At 40.1% G+C, this 27,648-nt stretch overlaps 1 long non-coding RNA gene across 2 annotated transcripts in view; it reads left to right on the forward strand.

Moving 5' to 3' along the window:
• LOC131815537 (uncharacterized) overlaps positions 1-27,648 on the forward strand; it is an 82,894-nt gene that overhangs the window by 6,191 nt on the left and 49,055 nt on the right. For both annotated transcript variants that reach the window (XR_009347785.1, XR_009347786.1), the window contains exon 2: positions 12,328-12,384. This is a non-coding gene — a long non-coding RNA (uncharacterized LOC131815537). The remainder of the gene's footprint in view (positions 1-12,327; positions 12,385-27,648) is intronic.

Below are 27,648 nucleotides of genomic sequence, written 5' to 3' on the forward strand. Positions count from 1 at the left end.
ATCTCATCTATCTGGAACACCACAAAGACCCAGGGAAATAAAGGAGATGGAAAAAGACCTCTGCAAAAACAAAGCAAAAATCACCAAAGTCCGTGGCCTAAAGATTATGCCCATTACTGCTAGAGCTTCGATTCATCGAAGTCCTTTCTCAGAGGCTATTAATTTTTACTTGGATTCAATTTTAAAAGACCTGGCAATCTGGTTTCCAAACTCATAAAAAATTAAAAACAGCAAACTGGAAGAGGGATGAGAAACTATTGCATGCAGGCATGCAGATAGCAGTGAGAAGAAAACGCTGGAAGTCTTAAACAGTGTTGAGATGAGAAAAGGCATAGAAATTTACTTAATGATCAAAAAACACAGTGATTTAGTGCCTTTAGCACAGGAGAAAAACAATCCTACATACCTCCATGGGCCTTAGGGAAGAAATTTTTTAAATTGATTCTATATTAACCCTGAAAAGTCAAGAAAATTAAATTACATTCAGTATAAAGACATTCCCTGAGTTATGCAGCACTCAGCTTTATGTAAATAGTTCCATAAGACACATAATAAAATTTTGAAGATGTGAGAGATTTTATATCACACAGAGAAATCTGAAGAAGTCAAGTATACAAATGAGTAACGCAAAGAAAGAATGTAAGGGCAGAGTTTGCAGGTACAAGGAGATAATGGACCTCTGTGGTCAGTCTTGCATGGCTTTTGGTCCCAGATAGACTCTCATACATCAGTTTGGGTTATGAAACTGCTGTTTGCTTTTCTGCCCCGTTTTGTTACTCTTAATCATGTCCAAAAAGTGACAAAGAGTTAGGAAGAATGTAGGTCTATTTTGTAAAATAAGTAATTGAATAAGAGCAAAATATTAAAACTTTTAAAAAGAAGATAATTTCAACTTATCCTGATTTTGTGTTATCCAAGACTTTCTCAAGGAATAGCTATATAATACAGAAGATAAAGAAATATCACTTAAAGGAGTACATTTTAAGGAATAATCCAAAATAGAACAAAGATTTATGCACAAAGATGTCCATCACAGTAGTATTTAGCATTTTAAAAATCAGAAGCAATCTACCAACCCTAAAGAATGGTTAAGTAAATTATGACAAATACATATTTGTTGGACAAATATGCAACAGGAAAAACTATATTTTTATTAGGAAACTTATATGGCAAAACATTAAACTAAAAAAGAGGATACAGAACTGTCTATGCAGCCTAATCTCAACAACATACAACATATATGGAAAGAAAATGAAATGGAAAGATCTCATTAATAATGCCCACCCCCTCCCCAAGTTTTTTCAAACCTAGGAACAAACTCTATGTTCAATACTCACACAAAGAAAACTCTTAAGTATTCGCTGAAGGGAAGTACAAAACTGCAGAAATGAAGAGGCATACCATTCTCCCCCATGGGAAGACTTATTATTGTAAAGATGCCATTTTACCCAAATAATTTACAAATTCAGTGTAATTCCAATCAAAATTACAATAGGAATTTTAACAAAATTGACAGGATAATTTTTTAAAGATTATTTATTTATTTATTCATTTGAGAAAGGGACAGGGAGTAAGAGAGAGAGAACAAGCAGGGAGAGGAAGCAGAGGGACAAGCAGACTCCCCTGCTGAGTAGGGAGTCCAATACAAGACTCAGTCCCGGGACCCTGAGATGATGACCCGAACCAAAGGCAGTTGCTTAACCGACTAAACCACCCAGGTGCCCCTGACAGGCTAATTCTAAAATCCATCTGGAAGAATAAATACTTAAGAATAGCTAGACTTTGGGGACGCCTGGGTGGCTCAGTTGGTAAAACGGCTGCCTTCAGCTCAGGTCATGATCCCAGCGTCCTGGGATCGAGTCCCATATCGGGCTCCTTGCTCTGCAGAGAGCCTGCTTCTCCCTCTGCCTCTGCTGCCACTCTGTCTGCCTGTGCCTGCTCTCTCGCTCTCTCTCTCTCTCTCTCTCTCTCTGACAAATAAATAAATGAAATCTTTAAAAAAAAAAAAAAAAAGCTAGACTTTTGTTAAGTATCATGAGGGTCGTCTCCTTTTTTTTTTTTTTTTAAGATTTTTATTTATTTATTTGACAGAGAGAGATCACAAGCAGACAGAGAGACAGGCAGAGCTGGGGGGTGGAGGGGGGGTAAGCAGGCTCCCCGCCGAGCAGGCTCCCCACCGAGCCTGATGCAAGGCTCAATCCCAGGACCCCGAGATCATGACCTGAGCCGAAGGCAGAGGTTCAACCCACTGAGCCACCCAGGCACCCCTGAGGGTCTTCTTACCAGATATCAGAACATGTTATACAATCACAGTAATTAAAGTATCATATTGGCTCATCAATAGAAGAATAAGTTAGTGAAAGAGGATAGACCCTCCGCTACTGACACAAACATATGTGAAAGAATTTCAAATAATTGAGAATACCGGTTATGCACTCAAAGGGGGGAAAAAAGTGTATCTCTTACATCACATCATTCAAAAATAATTAACTTTCCTACCTGGCATTTGGCAAGGTCAGGGCCAAGGCCTGGACAGGCAGCAGCCAGCATGGTGGAAGCCGGCATGGCTAGGACTGGGCTAGCTGGAGCCAAGCAAACAGCAGGCAGTATGGGTAGGACAGAGGAGACAACAGGCATGGCAGGGAGAACTGTCATATTCAGGAGTGTTGGACAGATGAGGAAATACATGGTGAAAGCAGTTTTCTGTTGGAGAGGGGTGTTATGAATGTGGAAAGTGAGAAGCCTAAAATGAACTCTCTGATGGACCGGAGAAACTGATGTGACCTCAAAGTTGTATTTCTATGTCCTGATTTGGATGCCTGTGCTAAAGTTACATGAGAGCATGTGCTTGTGTTTAGGAACTACACACTGAAGTGTTTACAAGGAAGGGCTTTATGCCCACAATGGACCAGCTGTCTCAAATGGATCAGAAAAACCAATCGTACATATATGATAACAACTGGGGGATTGAGCTGAAGAGGATACGGCCATTCATTATGCTACTCTTGGGGCTTTGCTGTGTGTTTGGAATTATTTCAAAATACAAAGCTTTTAGGGGAGCCTGGGTGGCTCAGTGGTTTAAACCCTCTGCCTTCCACTCAGGTCATGATCCCAGGGTCCTGGGATCAAGCCCCACATTGGGCTCTCTGCTCAGGGGGGAGCCTGCTTCCCCCCTTCTCTCTGCCTACTTGTAATCTCTGTCTGTCAAATAAATAAATAAAATATCTTTAAAAAATTAAAGCTTTTAAAGATAACTTCCAGGGGCTCCTGGGTGGCTCAGTGGGTTAAAGCCTCTGCCTTCAGCTCAGGTCATGATCCCAGAGTCGTGGGATCGAGTCCCATATCGGGCTCTCTGCTCAGTGGGGAGCCTGCTTCCTCCTCTCTTTCTCTCTCTCTCTTTGCCTGCCTCTCTGCCTACTTGTGATCTCTGTCAAATAAATAATTTTTTTTTAATCTTTAAAAAAAAAAGATAATTTCCAGATGTATCAAAAATGTAAATAAATAATCATACTTCTTCTTCCCCCAAAATACTCTTGTATGTAAACACACAGAAAGATGTTGTATAAGAGTTGTTATTTCATCATTCGTGGTCACAAAGAAAAATTAGAAATATAGGAAATACACATAATTAGGGAGTGATTACATATATCCATACCATAGAAGGATATACAGGCCTAAGAAAGAGCAAGTTAAATTTATATGTACTGATGTGGAAAGATCTCCCACATGTATTGTTAAATAGAAAAGCAAGTGATAGACCAGGAGGTAGAGTATGATTCTATTTATGTTTAAAAAAAAAAAAGTTTAAAAAAAACCCTGCTACAGGTGTAAGTGTGTGTGCATATGTGTGTGTGTATCTATGCTTATAAACAGATTTTTTTAAAGGCCTGAAAAGGGGCGTCTGGGTGGCTCAGTGGGTTAAAGCCTCTGCCTTCAGCTCGGGTCATGATCCCAGGGTCCTGGAATCGAGGCCCGCGTCGGGCTCTCTGCTCAGTGAGGAGCCTGCTTCCTCCTCTCTCTCTGTCTCTGCCTGCCTCTCTGCCTACTTAGGATCTCTGTCTGTCAGATAAATAAAAATCTTTTAAAAATTAAAAGAAAAAAGTTTAAAAAGGCCTGAAAGGATACACACCAAACTATTGGCAGTGGTTAACCCCAGGGAAGGAAAATGACACTGTATTTTCCAAGTTTTGGGTGGCCACGTCATACTTTCATTATCAGTTGAAAAAATCGTAAGTACAAAAAGGCAGGAGTGTAAACAATGCATTCTGAAAGATCTCCTCTCAAGATAATTATAATATTAAATGCTGGGATTACCTTTGGTTATCTGGAAAATTCCTGGTCCAAACCCCACATATAGTGAATTGGCCTTTAAGTGGACAGTGCCGGTGCCCAGGTACACTTTATCATTAATGTAATAGAGGATTAGGGAGCCCGCTGAGCCACTCCCTGCTTGCTGGGCCACCGTCCAGAAGTGAATTCCCTTGCAGCACTCCAAAAAGAGGTCAAACAAGTCCCCAGGGACTCTCAACAGAAAGAAGTTGCCAAAGGCTAAATTTGGCATAGATGTCAGGTCCTGCCTGGGATAAACTGTGCCAGGGCTTTTCAGTTATGCTTTCAAGATCTCGATCAGAATAAGCAGGACTAGATATCTGTTTCCAGGAGTGGCTTAGCAGCCCAAATTGGAAACAATTGTTCAAACCAGAGTTTTGGGGTGAACCTGAACCTTCTCTTCCTTAATCCCTATTTTCTCTCATCCGAAGCATATTTTAATTCCCCTTCCTTTCTCTTGCTTCAGGCAATTTATCCTAGAGAAAACTCCTGCTAACCTGATCCAATCCTCAGTTGAGCCCCACTTTACAGAGGAAAGGCAGGCTAACCATCTTTTTCTTTCTGGTTTTTCCTTTTTTAGGTGTAAATGGCCAGTTTTATATTTATGCATTGCTTTTTTTTTTTTTGCCTTTTTTCTTTTATAATATTTTGAGTTTTAATTCCCATACCATCAAATTCATCATTTAAAGTATATAATTCGGTGGTTTTTTAGTATATTCACAGAACTGTGAAGCCATCACCACAATAGATTTTAGAACATTTCATCACCCCCAAAAGGAACCCTTTACCCATTAGAAGTCATTCCTCATTTCCTCTCAACGCTTCCAGCCCTCAGCAACCACTAATCTACTTTCTGTCTCTACAGATTTGCTTATTGTGGACATTTCATATAAGTGAAATTATTCAGCGTGTGGTCTTCTGCGTGTGGTTCCTTTCACTTAGCGTAATGTTTCTGAAGTTCAGACATGCTGCTGCTACTCTTTTTTAAAGCTCAGTAATATTCCATTGTTTGGCTTTTATCACACTCTATTTATCCATTCATCAGTTTATGGGTGTTTGAGTTGTACTCCTCTTCAGCATTATTATGAATAGTGCCACTATGAACATTCATGTACATATTTTTGTGTGCATATACGTTTTCAGTTTTCTTGGATATATACTAAGTGTAGAATTACTGGGTCATATGGTAACTCTACATTTAACTTTTTGAGAAACTGCCAAATTATTTTCCAGAGCAGCTGTACCATGTTACATTTCTCCACATCCTTGCCAACTCTTCATGTTGTTATGTCCTTTTCACTATACCTATCCTATTGGGTGTAAAGTGGTATTTCATCGTGGTTTTGATTTGCATTTCCCTAATGACAAATGACGAACATATTTTCATTGGCTTATTGGCCATTTGCATGCTTCTTTTGGAGAATTAACTATTAAAATCCTTTGCCCATTCTTTAATTGGGCTGTCTTTTTATTGCTGAGTTTCAAGAGGTCTTTATATATTCTGGATACTAGTCCCATATCAGATATATGATTTGCAGATATTGCCTCCTGTTCTGTGAACTACCTTTTCACTTTCTTGATGGTGAAGAGGAAGAGGGAATAATAGAGAATGACTGTTAATGGGTAAGCAGTTTCTTTTTTTTTTTTTTTTAAGATTTTATTCATTTATTTGAGAGAGATTACAAGCAAGGGGATTGGCAGGCAGAGGGAGAGGGAAAGGGAGAAGCAGGCTCCCCACCAAGCAGGGGGCCCAACTTGGGTCTCGATCCCAGGACCCTGTGATCATGACCTGAGCTGAAGGCAGATGCTTAACCAACTGAGCCACCCTGGTACCCCATGTAAGCACTTTTATAGGTGACAGAAATATTCTGGAATTAGATAGTGGTGATGTTTGCACAACTGTGAATATGCCAAAAACCACTGAATATCCTAAAATGGTGGATTTAATCTCAGTTTTTTTAAAGAATAATGACCATGTTAAAAAGTGTTATCTGAACCCCCTGACTTCAAACCTGATTGTCAACCATTTTGTTTGAATTTAACAATTTTTTACTGACACACCCAGATGCCGAGATACAAAGACTGAAAAGACTTTGCCTCTACCTTTAAAGAGCCCAGAGTCGAAAAAGGGAGACAATCACATACACATTACATTTTAAATTACCTTGGTTGGGACCAAGAGGTGTGCTTTGGGATTATGAAGGCCATAAGAAACCTGGGCTTCATTTAGAGGAAGAAGGGAACCATTGAGTTTTTAAGATGGGGGTTGACATGATTAGTGTGTTTAGACCTAACATCTTGGCCATTGTATAGGAGACTGATATGAAAGCAGCATGGCTACTATCAGGCCAGTTTGGAGGCAACTGCCGTAGTTTGAGTAAGAAATGGTGGAGGCTAGAATAAAAACAGTGGTGGTAAGAATGGAGAAGAGGAGGTCAAACTCAAAAAATACTAAATAGTTAAACTTTATGGAATCTGGTGTTGCTAAGTGAGGGAGAGGGAGATGTTGAGAGGATTCACAGATTTCTGGCTTGGGTCGCTGGGTAGATGGTAGTACCATTAACTGAGAAAAGGAATACAAGAAGAGGAAGTTTGTGGGCCGAAATAATGAGTTCAGTTTTGGACAATATTTAAGTATAAGACACCTGGAAAATGATCAAGCAGATGTATCCAGCAAGCACTGTGACTTTAATCTCTTTCTGATGCAGTTTCCTGATCTATAAAGTATATGTATTTTATACATATTTATTATAATAACTCATAAATATTTAATATTTATTATATATTTTATATTTATAATTTACATGTATATATATATATATATATATATATATATATATATATATATATATATTCACAACAGAATTTGAGTGTTAGAGGTAGTCACCAAATCTGCTTTGTGGAAATTACAAATTCTGTTCACTATTTATTAAACATATGCTTAGCTTTCGACAAGAAAACTTGCTCAGTGACAACATAGGCGTACTTATATTCACAGGTGCAACTTGATTTAAGCCAACTCAATGAAAATACAGCTGCACCAAAAATGGTCAGTCAGAAGGTAATGATTTGCTGCCCCCAAAGACTCAGCAGAAGATTCTTTTCATTATGCATTCTTCCTCATGAGTATAAACCAGTTTGCCTTAGAGAAACTAGACTAATAAAAATTACCAAAAAAAAAAAAAATTAACATTTATTTTGTGCTTACTGCATGTTAGGCAAAGTGCTAAGCTTTTGCCAGTACTGTCTTTTTTATCCGCACAATAATCCCATTGAGGGAGATACCATTAGCATTCACGTTTTATAAATAAAGAAACAAGGACTTAGAAAGGTTAAGGAATAGAATCAAAGTCATTAATCTGATGTGCAGTAAGCCAGGATACAAACCCAGGTCTCTCTGACTCCAAAGGACAGGTTCATGGCCAAGAGCTATTATTTTATATGGAAAGCCATGGTTATAAGCATGCTTAGTTCAATGACCGAAGAATGTAGAAACTATCGACCCTTCCCTATTCCATTTATATCCTTGTTCCTCTTTAGCATTCCCCGTTAATTTCCAGATTCATGCTCTACTCTTCATGTGAGGTCCCATTTTCTCCCTGTCCATCTTCCCATGCTCTCATCACATTGCTCTATTCAGCACACAACTGGATGCATTCAGTAAACAAGGAAGGCTTTCCCCTTGAAGTAGCATTTATGGTATCTCTCAGAAGGCTCTTTGTCAAATTCATTCCTTGTCTGTGCTTCTGGATTTAGGGCTGCCGAACTGACTGTGGCTGATCCCAGAAGCCCATCAACACAAAAACTTACTGGAGGAGGAGGAAGGGCTAAAGCAAATGTATATTCATGATGAGATGGGCCAGTGGTGCCAGAGGAATTTGCTGAGTGGGAATGGAGAAGTGAAGACTCATTTGTTTTTCATAAGAGAGTAGGGCTGTGCTTTTTCCAGAAAATGAAAAGGAAACCAGCTGAGCAAGGTCATCTCTAGCACTGACACTTTGGGGTACATAGAGGATGGGCACAACAGAATTCTTCACAAGAAGGGGCTAGGCTGGCAGTGACTGCCAGGGGCTGGTCTAAAATATGTTTGAATGAGGGCATCTGGACTCCTCAGACCAGATTGTTTAGGCAAGGAATAATCTCTACCCACGGTTATTCATCTGAATGGTAACCAAAAGTTCAAAGAAGAACCCTGCCCAAGAACAGAACTTTAAATTAATCTAACATGCAGATTTTCTTTTGTTAATTGTTGGACTGAATTTATCTTTTCATGATGGGAAGGCACCTCAAATAATCAGGAGGCATTTCGTTCAGGATCTAATTTCCCAAATGTCAACATGCAATACATTTCAAAAATAATTCATTTGCGGTATGTTTTTCCCATTACACTCATATGGCTAAGATTATTGCAAATATTAGCCTAGAAGGCTGGGATCGTCATTATATCAGCTAAGGGCTCTGAATGGGCTGTTGACATAAAGGTTATTTCTACTGAAAAGAGAACTAAAATTCCACACTATTTCAAAAAATAAACATTTTTGATGTCTTCTGTCAACCGCCCCTCTGCCTCTCTATAGCTGCGCTGTCCCCTCCATTCCTCAAGCTCGTCTGTAATCCAGTTGCCAGAACATGGCTTACTATTTTGCCTCCGTGCTTTGCAAGTTCTTCTCCCTGCTTAGGAAAAAAAAAAAAAAATCTATGCCTCTTCTCTTCTATATATTTCCATCTAACCCTCAAAACCAGAACATACCTCTTTCCACATGCCTTCCCTAGTAATCACACATCTTGAGTGTGATCACTTACTATTTTTAGCTTTCTTATCTCTTGTAGCTTTGGTCTACATGATACCTTATTTTCTTGCAGTTACTGAAATATTTCTTTAGATTTCATCTCAACTTGTTTTGTATATATATATATGTTTTAGCCTCCAAATAGATTTTACATAGTCTGGGGAACTCAAGAGTTGTGACTTACATTTCTTTAGCATCCAGGAATGGTATGAATGACTCACATTAAGGGGTGCCTGGGTGGCTTAGTCAATTAAGCCTCCAACTCTTGATTTCAGCTCAGGTCATGATCTTGACATTGTGGGATCGAGCCCCACATTGGGCTCCATGCTCAGTGAATGGTCTGCTTTAGATTCTCCCTCTCCCTCTACCCATCCACCCCCAGCCATGCACATGTGCTCTCTCTCCAAAATAAATAAAATTTTAAAATAAATAAATGCCATACCTGTGACATACTGCAACTAGCCTTATACATTGGACAATAATACCAAGAAAGATTATATTAAACAGGTATGAAATTGGAGGGAAGGGGGCAAAAAGAAAAAACAGGCATAAAATCAGTTTCAAAAAATTATGTACATAGTGTGAATATCCAATCTATTCTTCATGGATCCATCATCTAAGAAGTTACTAAAACTTTTTTTGAATATGTTTACAGCAGGTGCCTTACCAAATTCTAGAAAAATAACTAAGTAATGGATGGAAAATTCTATCCTAGAAAACAGCAAGGTCAGTCCACTTACTACCAATTTATTCTTCAACAGATTTCATTATTCAGCAAACACCTGTTCAACACATACTGTATAGATAATGTAGAGTGGACACTTTGAAAGGACATTAAATTTACATTCTATTTGAGTAACCAAGAAACAAAATGAAATAAAAACCAAAAAGAAAAAGCCAAAGTTTGTCTCCATTTTAGGTTGAATAAGGGACCCACACACAACCACACAACCACACACAACTCTAACTCTACTGAGTTAGAAGGTTGAGGAGAAGACATAAATGAAGGAGTGGCCAGTGATTTCTTCCTAAAGATGAGATGATGTACATCTGGCCTTGAAGAATGGACAAGGGAGAGACCAGAGGCACAAAGGCAAGAATATACATGCTGGGTTTGAATGACAACGGTGTTCCATCCATCGGTATGAAAGTTACCAGAAAAGTTTTTAAATACCACAAGACATTGTTATTGTTGTTTTAAACTATCAATACAAATTTAGATGTCCTCTACCTGGAGCTGTTTTTCCTTTCTTGAATTTCTGGGCTCCTTGCTGATTCTTTTGACTTCTACTGAAAAATTCTTTTTATTATTTCTCTTAGTGCACATCTGCTGACATTAGACTCTCTAGTCCTTATTTTTATGAAAATGTCTGTTTTACCTTAATTTTTGGAGAATATTTTTGCAAGCTATAGAATTCTAAGTTTGCTATAATTTTTCCCCACTCCATTGTCTTCTGGGCACTCCATTCTCTGGATGTCACTCCATTGTCTTCCTGTTTCCATCACTTCTGCTGGAAAAGTTAGCTGTCAGTTTTATTGTTGCTCATTTGAAGATAATATGCCTTCCCCCCTCCTCCCGCCAGCTGATTTTAGCATTTTAATATTAGCATTTAGTTTTCAGTGGCTTGGCTAGGTACAGTTTTCCTTGTATTTATCTTGCTTCAGATTTATAGAGCTTCTTGATTCTGTGACTTAATGTCTTCCGACAGGGGAAATTCCTGGCTAGTGTCTCTTCAAATATGTCTCCTGACACATTTCTTGTCTCTCCTCTTTCTGGGACTCCTTTGACAATCGTAACAAAATCTCCCATCATGTCCCATATGTTTCTTATATTCTTTTCTCTATATTCCCTAGTTTTTTCTCTATGCTTCAATCTGGGTATTTTCTATCAACCAATCTTCTAGTTCACTAATCTCTTCTGCAGGGTTTTGGTTTTTTTTTAATTGAAGTATAGTTGACACACAATGTTACATTAGTTTTAGGTATAAAACATAATGATTTGACAAGTCTGTACATTGTGCTATGCTCACTACAAGTGTAGCTACCATCTGTCACCATACAACACTGTTACAATACCATTGACTATATTTCCTGTGCTGTACCTTTTATCCTCATGACTTATTTTTTCCAACTAGCGGCTGTATCTCCCACTCCCATTTAACCATTTTGCCCATCTCCTTGACCCTCCTCCCCTCCAACAACCATTTGTTTGTTCTCTATGTGTATGGATCTGATTCTGCTTTTTGTTTGTTTAGATTCCGCATTAAGTGAAATCATATGGTATTTGTCTTTGTCTTATTTCACTTAGCGTAATACCCTCTCGGTCCATCCATATTGTCACAATTGGCAATATCTTGTTCTTTTAATGGCTAAGTAATATTCCAGTCTGTGTGTGTTCACACATGTGAACCACATCTTCTTTATCCATTCTTCTATCAGTGGACACTTGATTTACATCTCTAGCTTGGTTATTGTAAATAATGCTGCAATAAACATAAGTGTGCATATATCTTACCAAATTGGTGTTTTAATTTTCTTTGGGTATATCCCCAGTAGTGAATTACTGTACCACAAAGTATTTCTATTTTTTTTTTTTTTTGAGGAACCTTCATACTGTTTTCCACAATGGTTTCACCAATTTACATTCCCCTCAACAGTGCACAAGTACCCATCTATTGGATTCTGATTTTCATTTATTACATTTTTCACTTCTAGGATTTATAATGATTTATGCTTTTTTAAATATTTTATTTATTTATTTGACAGAGAGAGAGAGAGATCACAAGCAGGCAGAGAGGCAGGCAGAGAGGAAGGGAAGCAGGCTTCCTGCTGAGCAGAGAGCACCATGTGGGGCTCGATCCCAGGACCCTGAGATCATGACCTGAGCCGAAGGCAGAGGCTTTAACCCACTGAGCCACCCAGGCACCCCTATAATGATTTATGTTTTTATTAATACTAATTCTCTGGTGAATTTCTCCATCTTTTCATCTAGTTCCTTAAACATACTAATCATATTTTTTTTAATTGTGACTAAATAAATAAGACAAGTATGATCGTCTCCTGAGGTTTTTTTCCATGATCTGTTTTGTCTCTTGATTTTCAGTCATTTAGTCCCACTTCCCAGCATTACTGTTTTTTTTTAAATTGAATGCTAGGCTTTGTGTATGAAAAATGGTAAGGCTCTGAATAATGATATTATTCTCTACAGAAGAGTTCATTTTCTTCTGGTTGTGAGACAGACTTCAGGCACATCACCCTGATCCAGGTAAGACTAAGTTGCCCTAATTCTAGGGCATAGCCTTTTCAGCACTCTTCATTAAAATCCTTGTTTGTTATCAAAATTCCTTCTCCTTGATGGACCCTGGAATGGTTAATTTTATGTGCAAACTTGACTGGGCTAATGGATGACCAGATAGCTGGTAAATCATTATTTCTGGGAGTGTTTGTGAGAGTGTTTCCAAAAGAGATTAGCATTTGACTCAGTGGACTGAATAAGGAAGAGTGCCCTTCACCAGTGTGGGCAGGCATCATTCAATCTGTTGAGGGCTGGAATGGAACAAAATGGCAGAGGAAGGGTGAATTCTCTCTCTCTCTCTCTCTCTCCCTCTCTTCTTGAGCTAGGATGTCCATCCTCTCCCATCCTTGGACATCAGCACTGGAGGTTCTCAGGCCTTTTGACTCCGATACTTACACAAGTAGGCCCCCATTCTCAGACTTTTGTCCTTGGGCTGGGAGTTACACTATCAGTTCTTCTGGTTCTCAGCCTTCAGACTTGAATTAAATTATTCTATGAGCTTTCTCAGTTCTCCAGCCTACAGATGGCAGATCATGGGATTTCTGGGCCTCTCTAACTGCTTGAGCTAATTCCTATAATAAATCTCCTCTTATATAGCTCTCTCTATATTTCCCACTGATTCTGATTCTCTGGGGTATCCTGAGTAATACAGACTTTGAAGTCCAACTTTTGTCTCCCGGATGGTCTTAAGATGATAATACGAATACCAGGAGAGACTGGGTGGCTCAGTTGATTAAGCAATTGAGAGCCATGATCCTGGAATCCCAGGATCTAGTCCCGCATCAGGCTCCCAGCTCCCCAGGGAGTCTGCTTCTCCCTCTGACCTTCCCCTCTCTCATGCTCTCTCTCACAGTTTCTCTCTCAAATAAATAAATAAAATTTTTAAAAAAAATGCTAATACCACCACCATTTTTTTCCCATATGCTCTCCTCTCACATTTTATAGTTGGGCTACATCTATACCATCAGAGCATACAGCCATTTTTTATATAATTATCTCTTTTGGCCCCCACTTAGTCTTAGTTATACCAGTAATTCTTATGCTCACCACCATTTCATATGTTGTCTCTCCAGTCGTGCTGTTTGTCTGAAGCTCATTTACTAGTAAATTCCTTGGAAAGGGCTCATGGAAACAATATTCCTTGAGTTCTTAGAGGTTGTTAACAGTCTGACCTTGTTCTTACTTGAGTCACCATTCTTTTCTTAATTGTCTTAAAGATATAACTCTTTTTTCCTGATAATAATTTTAAAAAGTAAGTCTGATAATAATCTCATTTCCTTTCCCTTTCAAGTCATACATTCCTCTTTTCTAGGGGCCCAAAATATTCTTTTCTTTTTCTTTAAAATCCAATAATCTTATTAGAATTTTATTCTGTACTCTGAATATGGTGGTGTACTCTGTCAGTGACCCATTTCACACTTTTTTTCCCCAGAAAGATTTTCTTGGACATAGTTTTAGTATTTGTTCTATTCTCATATTTTTTTTTGTTTTCTTCTTTACAAATTTCTTTTATCTGTGTTTTGGATCCTCGTTGTCACTCCTTCATATCTGTCACTTTCTCTCAAATCCGTTTTTGTCTCTTTCTTCATTAAAAAAATTAAATATTTTCTTTTATTTCTTTGATTTCTCTTTGGGCACTACTGTTGAATTTATTTTCTCTCACTTCCTTTCTCAAATACTCATCATTTCTTAAATTTTATTTCTCTCTTTTTTTTAAGATTTTATTCTTAAGTAATCTGTACACCCACCATGGGACCCAAACTCACAACCCCAGTAAGAGTCACATACTCCTCTGACTGAACCAGCCAGGCACCCCTGTTTACTTATTTCTAATTATTTTTGAGTCCTATCACTTCATTTCTGAAGAAATTAAAAAGAAAAAAAATTTTTCTGTTATTTCATGTCTTAAATTATTTTCTTAGTTTCTTTTAGCTCATTTGGCAATAGCAGGTTTCAGTTTTGCTCTGTTTTGTGAGTATGCCTTTCCAGAACACTCTCATTGTCTGAAGGGATGTTACTCAGCTTCTTGTCCCCCTCTTTTTTTTTTTCTTATATAAACTATGTTACCTTTATATTTTCTGTTGCTCCTTATAATATGAAATCAGTTTTCCTGAACTCTTTTGGGAAGGTGGCATTCACGAAAGTGTTCCTCACTTCACAGAACTTCCTCTGTTGGTTTTGGGAAGTTTTAAAAAAATAAGGCAGCTTTGCAACAATGTGAATAGAACTAGAGGGTATTATGCTAAGTGAAATAAGTCAATCAGAAAAAGACAATTATCACATGATCTCACTGATATGAGGAATTTGAGAAACAAGACACAGGATCATAGGGGAAGGGAGGGAAAAATGAAACAGAGAGAGAGACAAACCGTAAGTAAGAGACTCTTAATCTCAGGAAACAAACTGAGGGTTGCTGGGGGGTTGTGAGGGTGGGGTAGGGTGGCTGGGTGATGGACACTGGGGAAAGTTATGTGTTATGGTGAGTGCTATGAATCGTGTAAGACTGATGAATCACAGACCTGAAGCAAATAATATATTATATGTTAATAAAAATAATTAAAAAAATTTTTTTAAATAAGGCAGTCTGCTTTATAATATTATACCACTTTGGTCGGGGCTTTTCTTTCTCATCTCTGTTGTCCATGTCCTGCTAAATTGTTGTTCCACCCTAAGTAGTTTCTCTTTGCTTTGAGTCACTGTCCTACAAAGGGGTTGATTTTGAGAATTCATAGGAGCTCCATCAGACCTTTTCTCATGGACTTGATATTGATATTGGCCAAAACCCCTCCCAGTTCGAGCTGCTCTTCTCCAATTGGCCTGTCCTCTTTCCCAGCCAATGCCCATTGGCTATTTGGGGGTCTTCCTGTTCTCAGGTCCTTCGGATGCATCTTCCTTATCCCTTCTCCCACAAAGACACTGATACCATGAAGGTCTGGTGGCTCATGGTGGTTTGTACCCATCCATTTGTATTTTGGAGTTTGTGGGCGTCCCTTGTCACCTAGGTCTGTTGTAAATATTGTTCACAGGTTTGGGGGGCTTGCTATCCAGTTTTTCTCTCTATCTTTATGTAAGGATTCAGAGAGAATGAAATATTACTGATGCTGTCATCTTCCCAGAATCCTCTCCTGAGTTAATTCAATTATAAGTGTATTTTGTATTACAGTCCCTTTGGGAGCCTGCTCATAACTTATGGGTGTTGACATCTTGCTTCTGCTTGGGCCTGGGAAGGTTAAGGGCTGTAAATCTTATACTGTTTATGATACCACAATTAATGACCAAACATAAGGAAGCTAAAATACGAACATAGTAAATTACCAACTCACATGAATTTTTTAAAAAGCATTTAAATTTAATTACAGCAGAAATATTTCTGAGGATTTGGGGATTGTTCTTAACAATAAATAAAAGAAATTATTCATGTATATATTCTCAGAATTAACACAATGGAAGTTTTCATTTATGGGCTACATATACACATATTTTCTTGTGTACAAGCTCCATAGGATATATTTGCATATACTGTTGTAAATTTTAATTTTACCACTTTTATAGTTGGGAAATTACAACAACTGGCAAAAAAAAAAAAAAAGGAAAGAAAAAATAATAATTTTCAGTTGATTGATGCTATCATGAGCTCTAATAGAATCCAACATGGGCCTTTAGAACCAGAAAAAGTCTCAAGTGATCATCTTGTCCAGAGCACAGGCGCAAGAATCTTTATAACTCAATGTATTTAGGTACTGACACTTTTTAACAATTAACAGTATTCATGAGAAATGGGTTTTTGGTTTTGTTACCAGCTGAACTAAAGTGTGGTGACAAGTAGCACAGCTGACAGAAACAATACTTAAGCACGACTTCAAAAAAAATACAACAGCTATGGTAGCTAGGAAACAGCAGCATGGAGAGTGCATTGAAGAGGAATAGTTGAGGAGCCAGGGGTAACTCTAGGGCCATGTTATGATGCTACACAAGTGACATTGCTCATGGTTGCCATAGCTACAGAATGGCACAAGCTATAGACACACAGACCCTATGTACCCACCCACCCTGCTGCCACTGCTTTCCACACCTGCCCCTCGGAGTTTTCCACAGCTCCAGCGTAAGGAGAAAAAGGCCATATGGCTTAAATCAAAATATTTTTTTCACTTCTAAAAATCAGAATAAGAAATTCAGAGCAGAAGGCAAGGAAACACTGGAAAATGTTTATTTCCCAAGGGTCAACAAGCTTCAGAACATCCACTCCAGGAGGAAACGTGGGGGACCCTTAGTCACCCACCTTCATGTCTAACTTTCATGTTCCTTGTCACCCTCTCTGTTCCGCTGGGGACTACACAGAGTCCACGCCTCTCTCTCTCTTTCTCTCTCTCTCTCTCTGTCTTCCCCGCCCCCAGCTCCGTGTCTTGACGGCAGCACCAGGGAGAGTTATCACATTGTTCAAAGGAATATATGTGGATTGAAGTGGTAGAGCTGGGATTGGATCTTTTGGTACTCTGTTTCCTTCCAGTGGGATTAAAGAACTGCTTTACGATGTCACTGCCAGATTTAAAACAAAACCAGGGTAAGCTGAATAAAAAAAAAAAAACAGTGGTTGTTGAGGTTAGGGAGCCGGGAGAAGAAGAAAGAAGAGGAAAGCATCTTGGATGTAATTAGAGAAATCCGTACGTATCATTCTGAATTTGGGGGTGAGGAAGTAGCGATGACAAAGACATGTGGGGGAGGTTGCCCAGGGCAACATCTCATTTTTTCCTGGTGTACTCTTTCTAGTGAACGACCTTGTACTTGGTCAACTGAAGGACCCACTTCTGCACATTTGTAGAAATTATAATGTGAATAAATAAATCATTAGGTGTTTCCTGGTTCTATTTTTGGGGTCTCAGCCAAAATGAAATCTCTAGACTCTTTAAGCATGCATTCTTTCTCCGCTCATTCCTCACAAGTCAACCCTGCCCTAAATATCCAAGATGGTATGGCACAGAGGAGATGCTGTGTTAGTTTCCTCGTTAGTTAGTTGCTGTGGCAAAGAACCACAAATCGGGTGGCTTAGAACAAGAGAAAGTTATTGTCTTACAGTTCTGGAGGCCTAAGCCTGAAACCACACTTCCTCTGAAACCTGTCAGTGAATCCTTCCTTGCCTGGTCCTAGCTTCTGGTGCCTCGCCTACAACCCTTGGTTTTCCATGGCCTGTAGACACATCATTCCAGTCCTGCATGACCACACGGAGTTCTCCCTCTGTCTCTTCACATTGCATTGTTTTTATAAGGAAACGCATCATATTGGATTATAAAAACTAAAGAGCGAAGCCCTTCAACATACCTTTTCTGGAGGATACATTTTGACCTATAATACGGCACTTCACGTTATTCTCATGAGGGTCAGTGCTGCTAAGTGTAGACACTCTGTGGTTCATTTGTTCACTCAATAATATTTACTGAGCAACTTGTATGTGCCTGGCACTGTTCTAGACACTGAGGAAGTAGAACAAGGAACCTACTCTCACAGAGCTTTTGTTAGAATTGGGGAGAAAGACAATAAGCCAGTTGATTTTTTTTTCTTTTCTTTTTTTTTTTTTTTCTTAAGTAGGCTCCACACCCAGCACGGAACCCAATACAAGGTTTGAACTCATGACCCAGAGATCAAGACCTGAGCTGAGATCAATAGTCGGGTGCTAAATGACTGAGCCACCCAGGTGCCCCTGAACAAGTTGATTTCTAATGCTGGAAAACTGTACACACTACGAAGAAAATGAAACAGACTAAGGGGAAAGAACATGAGGATGAGAGTGGTAAAGGGAAGCCACTAATTATAAAATTCGAACTGGAATCAGGGTCATCGTACTGCCCAAGGAAAGAGCATTCCAGACAGAGGGAACCTTCAATGGGAAGACCCCAAGGGTGCAACATACTTTGCGTATTCAGGGAGCAGGAGGAAGGCCACTGTGACTGGAGAGTAAATGCAAAAAAGTTTAATAATAACAATATGTAAGCCAAATTCCATAGAAAGTATGGGAGGCAGTATGATATGGGAAACATTGTCTAGGCTTGAAAGCCAACAAGCCCTGAGTTCAAACCTGAGCCCTGCCACGTACCAGCTTTCTGTTCTCAGCCAAGTCATCTAGCATTTGTCAGCCTCAGCTTTCTTGTCTACAAAGTAGAAAAATAAGAGTGTTGTAAAGTCAAAGTGAGGTTTCAAATGAGGTTTGAAAAAGGGTGGGTTTTGGAAGATGGATTTGTGTTTGAATTCGGGTTCTGTACCTTGCTTACCTTATAGCGGTCTACTGAGGTTTGACTTCCTCATATATAAAATAGGAATAATGATATTATATAATAGGATTGCTATGAGGATTTAATGAGATGAAGAATGCTTTTATGTTCTGCAGTTTTATTATTATGTGTGTGATTGTGGTTTTGTTTTTATTTGTCCTCCTCAGAACTCAATATTCTCACTTAATGTGAACGCTCGTATCTTTTTTCAATTCTAGAAAAATCTCATTCATTAACACTTTAAAGTGGTGTCTTTTGCCTCTGCTTGCTATTTTCTTGATATCAGTCAGGATGGGCTATGTGATGCTTCAGAACAAAGTTTGAGAAGCAAATACCTTATTGTCTTTTAAACATTTCTATGTACTTAGACCGGGGAATGGGGTTCTTTTAAGTTACCCCAATTCTCCATATTCACCATTGCCTGTCCTTTTTAAGGTGAATAACCTTAAAATGAATGAGTTCAATAAGATGATAGCTAGTAGGTTATGAAGTGTCAGGAAAGGACTTTTTTTTTTTTTTAAAGATTTTATTTATTCGATAGATCACAAGTAGGCAGAGAGGCAGGCAGAGAGAGAGGGGGAGGCAGGCTCCCTGCTGAGCAGAGAACCCGATGTGGGGCTCGATCCCAGGACCCTGAGATCATGACCTGAGCCGAAGGCAGTGGCTTAACCCACTGAGCCACCCAGGCGCCCCGAGGAAAGGGCTTTAAAGATAGGATACATGAGCATTTACACGTGCTCAAGGAAAGAAACCATAAAGAAATGGCAAGGGAGGAAAAAACCAAGGGAGAAATGGAAGATACGGGAATGAGAGGGAATAGTCGATCTTACGGGAGCAAGGCTGGAATCAAGAATGGAAGATTTGGGGATTTGGAACCTACGTGAAGGATTAGCTTTAACAGGAGAGTTTCACCTCTTGGAAACAGGAAAGCAGGAAAGAAAGGGTGCAGGTTTATAAAGTTGTTGGAGAGCGTCTGGAAATTGAAGCTAGATAGCTCAGTTTTCTCGATGTAGGATGCAAGGTGAGCGGTGGAGATGGACGCCTGGGAACTGAAGGTTTGTGCTCTCAGCTGAGAGGAATCAGTGGGGGAGTCAAATACAGACTCATAAAGGAGCATCCGGAGAGTCAAGCTGAGGCTGGAAACCACGCATTTGTAACCCCACCAACACAGTGGCTGGGACTCTATTTAGGGTTGGGGGAGCCCCAAATGCCCATGTGGAAGAACAGAAAAGTAATTGTTTGGGTTGGTGGAGAGTCAGAGTTTGCAAGGCAATCAGACAAGGGAGCGGAGGATGGGGAGGGAGTGGATGAGGTGAGGAGATCAAGAAACTGAGCTGACCATGAACTAAACCCATCCCCTCACAAAAATGGTGCATGCTGGTCCATGCCAATGGCATAGTCAGCCTCCGGAAATGTCAACATCCCTCAGGAGGCAGTGTTACTTGTGAGCAGATTTTCTTTTTAGGTAACAATTGCCCTGTCATTGTGGTAACAAGTATGCTCTGTTTCTGCTTTGCTAATCTTGATAAATAGATTCACTGTCTCCATTAAGTCTCTAAACTCCCCCAAAGAGAGCACGTGGTTGGTGTGGCCAGTATTCACCCCTACTAGGCAGAGTCCTTGTACTAGGCCATCGCCTAGGCCTTTGACCTTTGGATTAGGCATCCAGCATGGGTCCAATCATCTGAGGCCAGGGTGATGGGGTCACATGGCAGGCTTGATGCATAAGGGGCCTCTCAGAACGGTCTAAGACTTTCCACAATACTTTCCAGAAAGAATAAAACTGCAGGCAAAACTGTTCTCGTAAACATTGGAGCAGCATTTCTCCTCCTGGACTTTGTAATAGATCTCCATCCATTTCTCCACTTCTCACCTCTCCAGGTTGGGGAGCTGGACACAGTTCAAAAAATTCCCTATATAGAGCACCTAATTGTATAAGTTACATATGTTATATTTGCTTGGAACTTATACTGCCCACACCCCCTATTCACATACACACATAACTAAGCTCATACATTCTTTTCTTCTTAATCCTTGGCTCCCATTTCGAGGAAGAAATAAATTACTTTCTACACATAATTTTCTTTCTGGCGTGCCGACGTTAACAGTAGTTGTATAGAATCTTCCAAACCGTGATAAAATGAATTGCTTCAGTTTCAAGGTGGGATTTTTACCACTTAATATAAAACATTCTGGCAATGTCTACCAATTTATATTATCTAGAGCAGGGCTTTGCAGATTTTTTTCTGTAAAGGGCCAGACAGTAACCGTTTTAGGCTCTGTGGGCTACATCACAGCCACTCATCACTCTCACTATAGGATTTAAGCAGCCATAAACAATATGTCAATCAGTGAGTGTAACTGTGTTCCAGTAAAACTTTATTTATAAAAGCAGGCTGGACTTGGCTCAAGGCTGTAGGTTACCAATCCCTCAATCTAGAGGATAATTACTTATGGTTTTCTGTTGTTGGGCAAAGTAAGAGCTGAACCTTATGATAGCGGCGGCGGTTCTTCTAACAAGATGGTATGGGGCAGGGGGTGGGCTTCACTGTTCTGACTTTCCTTATGTAGATATAGTTATTCAGTAATAAATAATCAATGGTCACCACATCACACAACTCTGGAATCATACAGTGCCCACCTAGCCTGTGTGGCCATAGGCAGCAGCACCGAATTTATTTAAAGTGATTTTTCTGCAGTTCCAATTTATCCATCCAGCATATTGGTTCAAACACTGACAGCTTTAAGGACACAGGGATAAATTAAGCAAAGTCCCTGCCCTGAAGGAGCTTATGATGTTATGTTAGCTTGTTAGCTTCCTAGGGTTGCTGTAACAAACAACAACAAACAAACAAACTGGGTGGCTTGCAAAACCAAACTTACTGTCTCACAGTTCTGGAAGCTAGAGGTCTGAGAGCAAGGTGTCTTCAGCAGGGCTGTACTCCCTCTGAAGCCTGGAGAGGAGAATCCTTCCTTGCACTCAGTGGCATTCCTTGGCTTAGAGCTGCAACACTGAAATTTCTGCCTTCTCCCCCTTGTGTGTCTCTCTTTTCTTCTTCTTACAGGGATACCGGTCGTAATAAATCCAGGGCCCGCCCACTCCTGGAGGATCTCATCTTCACCAGACCGATTCCACCTGCAATGCCCCTATTTTCAAAATAATGACATAATCTGAGGTACTGGAAGTTAGGACTTCAACCTATTTTTGGAGGGGAAACAGTCCAGTCAATAACATAAGGTTAAGGGGTACCTGGGTGGCTCAGTGGGTTAAAGCCTCTGCTTACGGCTCAGGTCATGATTTCAGGGTCCTGGGACCGAGCCCCACATCGGGCTCTCTGCTCAGCAGGGAGCCTGCTTCCCCCTCTCTCTCTACCTGCCTCTCTGCCTATTTGTGATCTCTGTCTGTCAAATAAATAAATAAAACTTTTAAAAAATAGCATAAGGTTAAGAATAAATGTAAAATAAATGTGAGGCCTATGGGTGCTATGATGCAGTCTCTGTCAAAGGACAGGGTGAGGGCAGCAATAAGGGAGATAAGTTTTGCCTGGAAGGGTCGGGAAAGGTTCCATAGATGAGGGGAAGCTTGAGAAGATTCTGGAAAATCATGCCAAATGTTTGCCAGGTCCAAATGGGGTATATGGGACCTGGAGAATGGAAGGATAGCCCCTGCAGGAGTAGCAACAGAGGCTGTATGTAGTGTGACAGAAGCAATTTCATAACGGTCCACTATACCCCTAAGGAGGCTTAGGCTTCCTGTTTTCCAGAGAAGTAAAAATGAGGTCTGAACACCTTGGCTATTTGATGCACCTGTGACAGTTATTCAAGATCACCGGCAGCTGCAGAATTTCAATATGGGAGGGGTTCAGGGAGACCATCTACTTTTTTAGAGGCAGGAGGGGCAGAGGGAGAGAAAGAATCTTAAGCAGACTCCCTGCTGAGCGGGGAGCCCCATGGGGGGGCTCCATCTCACAACCCTGAGATCAGGACCTGAGCTGAAATCAACGGTTGAACACTTAACCAAGTGAGCCACCCAGGCGTTAGGGGGACAATCCGAGTGAAAGGCAGGTGACTAATCAAAGCCACATTTGCCTGGTAAACACACTGTTTTTACTTAGTTTGACTGTTAGAGGTTAATAAAAATAACAATGTTGTCTGAAGTTGCCTCCACTGGTACTTAACATGAAATGGAGAAAATGTTAATGTATATTTCAAAGAAGTGCAGCCAGGGGTGACTTGAGAGGGCAACCATGGAGACTGCGAGCAAGGGTAGACTTCCTCCCAGCCTATCGCCCATTCGCATCCCTAGGGGTTAAATGTTGTTTCTTTTCACTTAGCACTTCGCTGAGTGATTAAATGCGTTATAGCTCATCCCCAATTTATAGATGAGGCAATGGAGTTTAGAAAGGTTAAATACATTGCCCTGCTTACACAGCTAGTGATTTCATTTTAATGATAACCTAAAAAACTATCGAGTAAATGCATGAACAAGGATTCTGCACCGGCCAACAGTAGCCACTAGCCTCGTGTGACTGTTTGAATGAAAATTAATTAGAAATCCTGTCCCTGGGTTACTCTTGTCTACTTCAAGTGCTCAATAGCCACATGTGGCTTTGGAGAATGCAGAGACAGAACAGTTTCATTAAAAATAAAATGACCGCTTTATAACTGAGTACTGCCTCAATTTCAATCCTGCTTGCTTTGTGTTTGTGATCAAATTGACACAATGTAGCATTCTCCAGTTATCCTAGGCAAATGAGAAAAGAACAGTTGTTGGCCTTAGCATGTGAATGATACATTACCACTATATTAAGGAAGGTAATCTAATAGTTCAAATAAAGAAAAATTACCATTTTAAATGCACTGAAATCAGAAGAACGTACCCTGTGGCAATCAGTAACATGTTTACTTTATAATCGGTTACATACTTTCAGCAAAATAATATCATCCATCTCATTAAATTAGTATTGTCAGTTTAAATATCATCGGCTTAACAGTGTGATTTACATTTAACCTGAAAAATAAAAGCCTTTGGTTCATAAGAACTATAAATATTAGGAGTTTGCACCTCGTTTTATTTTGTTACATTACGGTACGTACGTAATACGTTAGGGGTGATTTAAAGGAAACGTAAGGATCAGTGGAGCATTTTCATTTCTCTTTAGAAGAGGTCACTACTTTACCCAAGATTGAGAAGCACTGTGAAAGCCTTCAGGATGGGGGCACCTGGTTGGCTCAGTGAGTTAAAGCCTCTGCCTTCGGCTCAGGAGCAGGCTCTCTGCTCAGCGGGGAGCCTGCTTCCCCTCTGTCTCTGCCTGCTGCTCTGCCTACTTGTGATCTCTCTCTCTGTCAAACAAATAAAGTCTTAAAAAAGAAAGAACGCCTTCAGGATGAAGGAACTTGAACATATCACCTATAACACACAGTCCCAGACCCACTGAGAACGGGTGATTGTCAGTACTCTCTCGCATCCAGATTAACTACAGCGCTCCTCACACTCGTTTGTCAGAACTGTACCCAGGGATATATTATATTATACCAACTGCAGCAGCTGGCAAGACTTCACACTGATGAAACATTTTACTCCACAATGTTCTAATCACTAACCCCCCCCCCCCATTTTAGAATTCAATTAGTAAAACTTGATTTACACTATTCATAAATGCAGAATTTTGCACTACCCCTTCCTAGCTTTTAATAGGAAAAAAATGTTGGTAGTGAGCAAGGAGACCACAAGGCAAGACCCACTTTTCATTTTCTGGCACATGGATATTTTTTTTCTCTGTCTTAATCAGACCAGCTCTTCTCAAGCATTTTACTTATGGGGAAATAGGACTCAAGAGCATCATTTTCCTGTTACCACTTCACAATGTTTTCCTGAAAGACTTCGTGTTTTCTCATGTAGTCTTCAGCCTCCAACTTTCCCCCTTGAAATCTGCAGATGAATTTCACACTCTCGGAGGCAGATGCTGCTTTCCTCACCATAAATGAGACACAGAGGCCTATCGAGGCTGGGCTATCTCATTCAGTGTATCTCAAAGCTACAGTCAACTCGTGCTGGTCTTTCACTGTGATTGCAGGAGTCCTAGAGTGGTCCACTTGGGCAACTCCTATATCCCTGGGGGAGTAAACTCACACTTACTTTCAGCAGGATCGTATATTACATTGAGACCCCGTATTTATCTTGTTGAACCATATAGATACCAGAACCCTGGTTGAATGTTTTACCTCTTATTTCTGAAAAGTGCTTGGTGAATATTCCCACTATTTCCCGCAAAGTAGGACTGAAAACACAGCTTCTCATATAAGTGGCAAATAAGCTACCAATATCCTATGAGCCAGAAGGATACTCTAAAATGCTAAAACAAAACAAAAACAAACAAACAAACAAAAAAACCCTGCTTGCCATCTTTTAAAATACTCCGAAGATGTACAACCTAAACGCTGAGGGGAGTTTAAAAAATCTACCTTCCTTCCCTTGAGAAGGTGTTTCTGAATGTTGAGATAAGTAAGGAAAGGACTCTTTACTCAAATTTTGCAGGTGTAGTTAATTATAATTGTTGACGTTCAGTGATGCTAAGCTAATAATAGGAGCCACCATTTATTTGGCTCTTACTCTGTACTAGATAATATGCCAAGCTATTTACATATATTTTTTATTCCTTACAACCACTTCCTGAAGGTATGTGCTGATATCTCTGTCTTCCAGATTTAAAAAACAAAAACAAAATCAGGAGGCCCAGAAATTAGCCTGAGGTCACACAGTTACTCCATGTTGGAGGCAGAATTTGAACTCAGAACTTCCAAACTCCCAAGCCTCAGAAGCAGTATATGTTACAATGAGCTATCTTCCAGTTACTTTGTTGCTACTCCTCAAACTAAGCATTCTTATTTTCAATATTTACTCCCAGCTTCTGGGGAAAATGTCAAGACAAAGTTTCACTATGGTTGGTTACAGATCATTCTTAAGTTCTCCAGGTGTTGAGAACTCAGACACCTGTCACAAAGTACCCTTTTTTTCCCCTGCTCTTAATTCACGAGGTTGGGCCCCAAAGCCCTTTCATCTCCACTCAGAAAAGCCTTAGGACAAGAATGTATGCCCCATTTCATTCCAAGGCGAGCTCTCAACAGCACTCTGTGACCATGACCTCACCTCTCCAGCAGGGTCACCTTTGCAGGAGAGTTCAGCCACCAAGAGCTGGGCATCCACAGGACAGGAGCAGAATAATGAATGACCCACCTGAAAATGCAAGGGGAATTCTGAGGGCCGGGATTTTTACCAGGTCTCCTGGTAAGCATCCTAACTTCTGTCAATTAAAAAAAAAAAAAAAAAAAAAAAAAAAAAGACTGATCTTTAGAAAAACACAAGCAAGATTTAAATCTCGGTTACTTTAGAAGATCTTAGTATCCATTTGAATATTACTAGGTAAGATTTGAAAATTAACTTTATAAACCCAAAACCAGCCTTCACAATGCTGCCTCCACCTTCAGACCCAGGGGCAGACTCAGAAAGCCTACCCACTCCTTATCACTTTTTGTCCCTTATCAGTTTATTTAGGGGGAAATGTCTGGGCCAAGAGGAACAGCTTGGCAGATACTGACTAGTTATTTAATATACTGTGAAACCTATTCAATAAAATTTACCTAATACAGAATTTGTGGTGTGTGAATTGGTCTGAAGTTTGTATTTGCACCATGAATAAAAAGGGCGTGCTCGGCAAATACGTAATGTCTCCATAATTATAATTTGCAAAAAAGAGGACGTTCAACATGAAGGAATAAAACTCGTCTTTTGGTGCACCTGGATGGCTCAGTGGGTTAAAGCCTCTGCCTTTGGCTCAGGTCATGGTCCCAGGATCGTGGGATCGAGCCCCACATTGGGCTCTCTGTTCAGTGGGGAGTCTGCTTCTCCCTCTCTCTCTGCCTGTCTCTCTGCCTACTTGTGATCTCTGTCAAATAAATAAATAAAATCTTTTTTAAAAATCTTTTTAAAAAAGATTTTATTTGATAGAGAGAGATCACAAGTAGGCAGAGCGGCAAGCAGAGAGGTGGGGGGGGGCAGGCTCGCCCTGATGCAGGGCTTGATCCAAGGACCCTGAGATCATGACCTGAGCTGAAGGCAGAGGCTTAACCCACTGGGCCACCCAGGTACCCCAAAAGATTTTTTTTTTAATAAAATAAATGAATAAACAAACCTTGTCTTTTGCTGTGGTCCGTCCTCCTGCTGCAGCAGATTCCTACGTGGAAGCCCGAGTCTGCAGGGTGACAGTATTTGGAGGTGGGGTCTTCGGGAGGCAATTAGGTTTAGAGGAGGTCCTGCGGATGGATGGAGCCCTCCTGATAGGATTAGTGCCCTGATAAGAAGGTTTACCCAGGAACTCACAAGGTTTTTCTGCAGTGTGAGGCCGCAGCGAGATGAGAACTTGAACTCCCTCCGAACGCCGGCTGTGACGGCTCCAGATTTGGACTTCCAGCCTCCAGAATGGTGAGAAAATTAATTTATGTTGTGTAAGTCTCCCGGGATGTGTTGTTTTGCAGTGACAGTGTGCGCTGGTGAACCCATCTTAGGTTAGCTTTGAAACACCTATTTGCCTGCAAAGATAATAATTTTACAGTTATTGCTTTCGTGTGTGTTCATTAAAGCAAAACCGATAGGCCTTCTCCTTGGCAGTGCTTTTATGGTCCTCTTTAACTTGGAAGTGATAAAGCTGCCTTTAAAAATTTGCATAATGTGGCTTTTTCAATCGTTTGGGTAGACTTTGAGCCAATTAGTCAGAACTTGTGAAGTTTTACTCTTCTGCCCCAAAACTCTGAAGAAGTTATTATGTATCATAACAAATTAAATGTTACAGCCCATAGGACACAGGGGCTCATTCTCACAATAAAATTGTGGTTTGTTGTAAGAACATTAAAGAGGGAGTGGATTTACATGGATAATCACTGAAGCTGGGTTATCAGGCACTGGGGTTTGGTG

The sequence above is a fragment of the Mustela lutreola genome, chromosome 15, assembly GCF_030435805.1.
Source record: "Mustela lutreola isolate mMusLut2 chromosome 15, mMusLut2.pri, whole genome shotgun sequence".
Lineage (NCBI taxonomy): Eukaryota > Metazoa > Chordata > Mammalia > Carnivora > Mustelidae > Mustela > Mustela lutreola.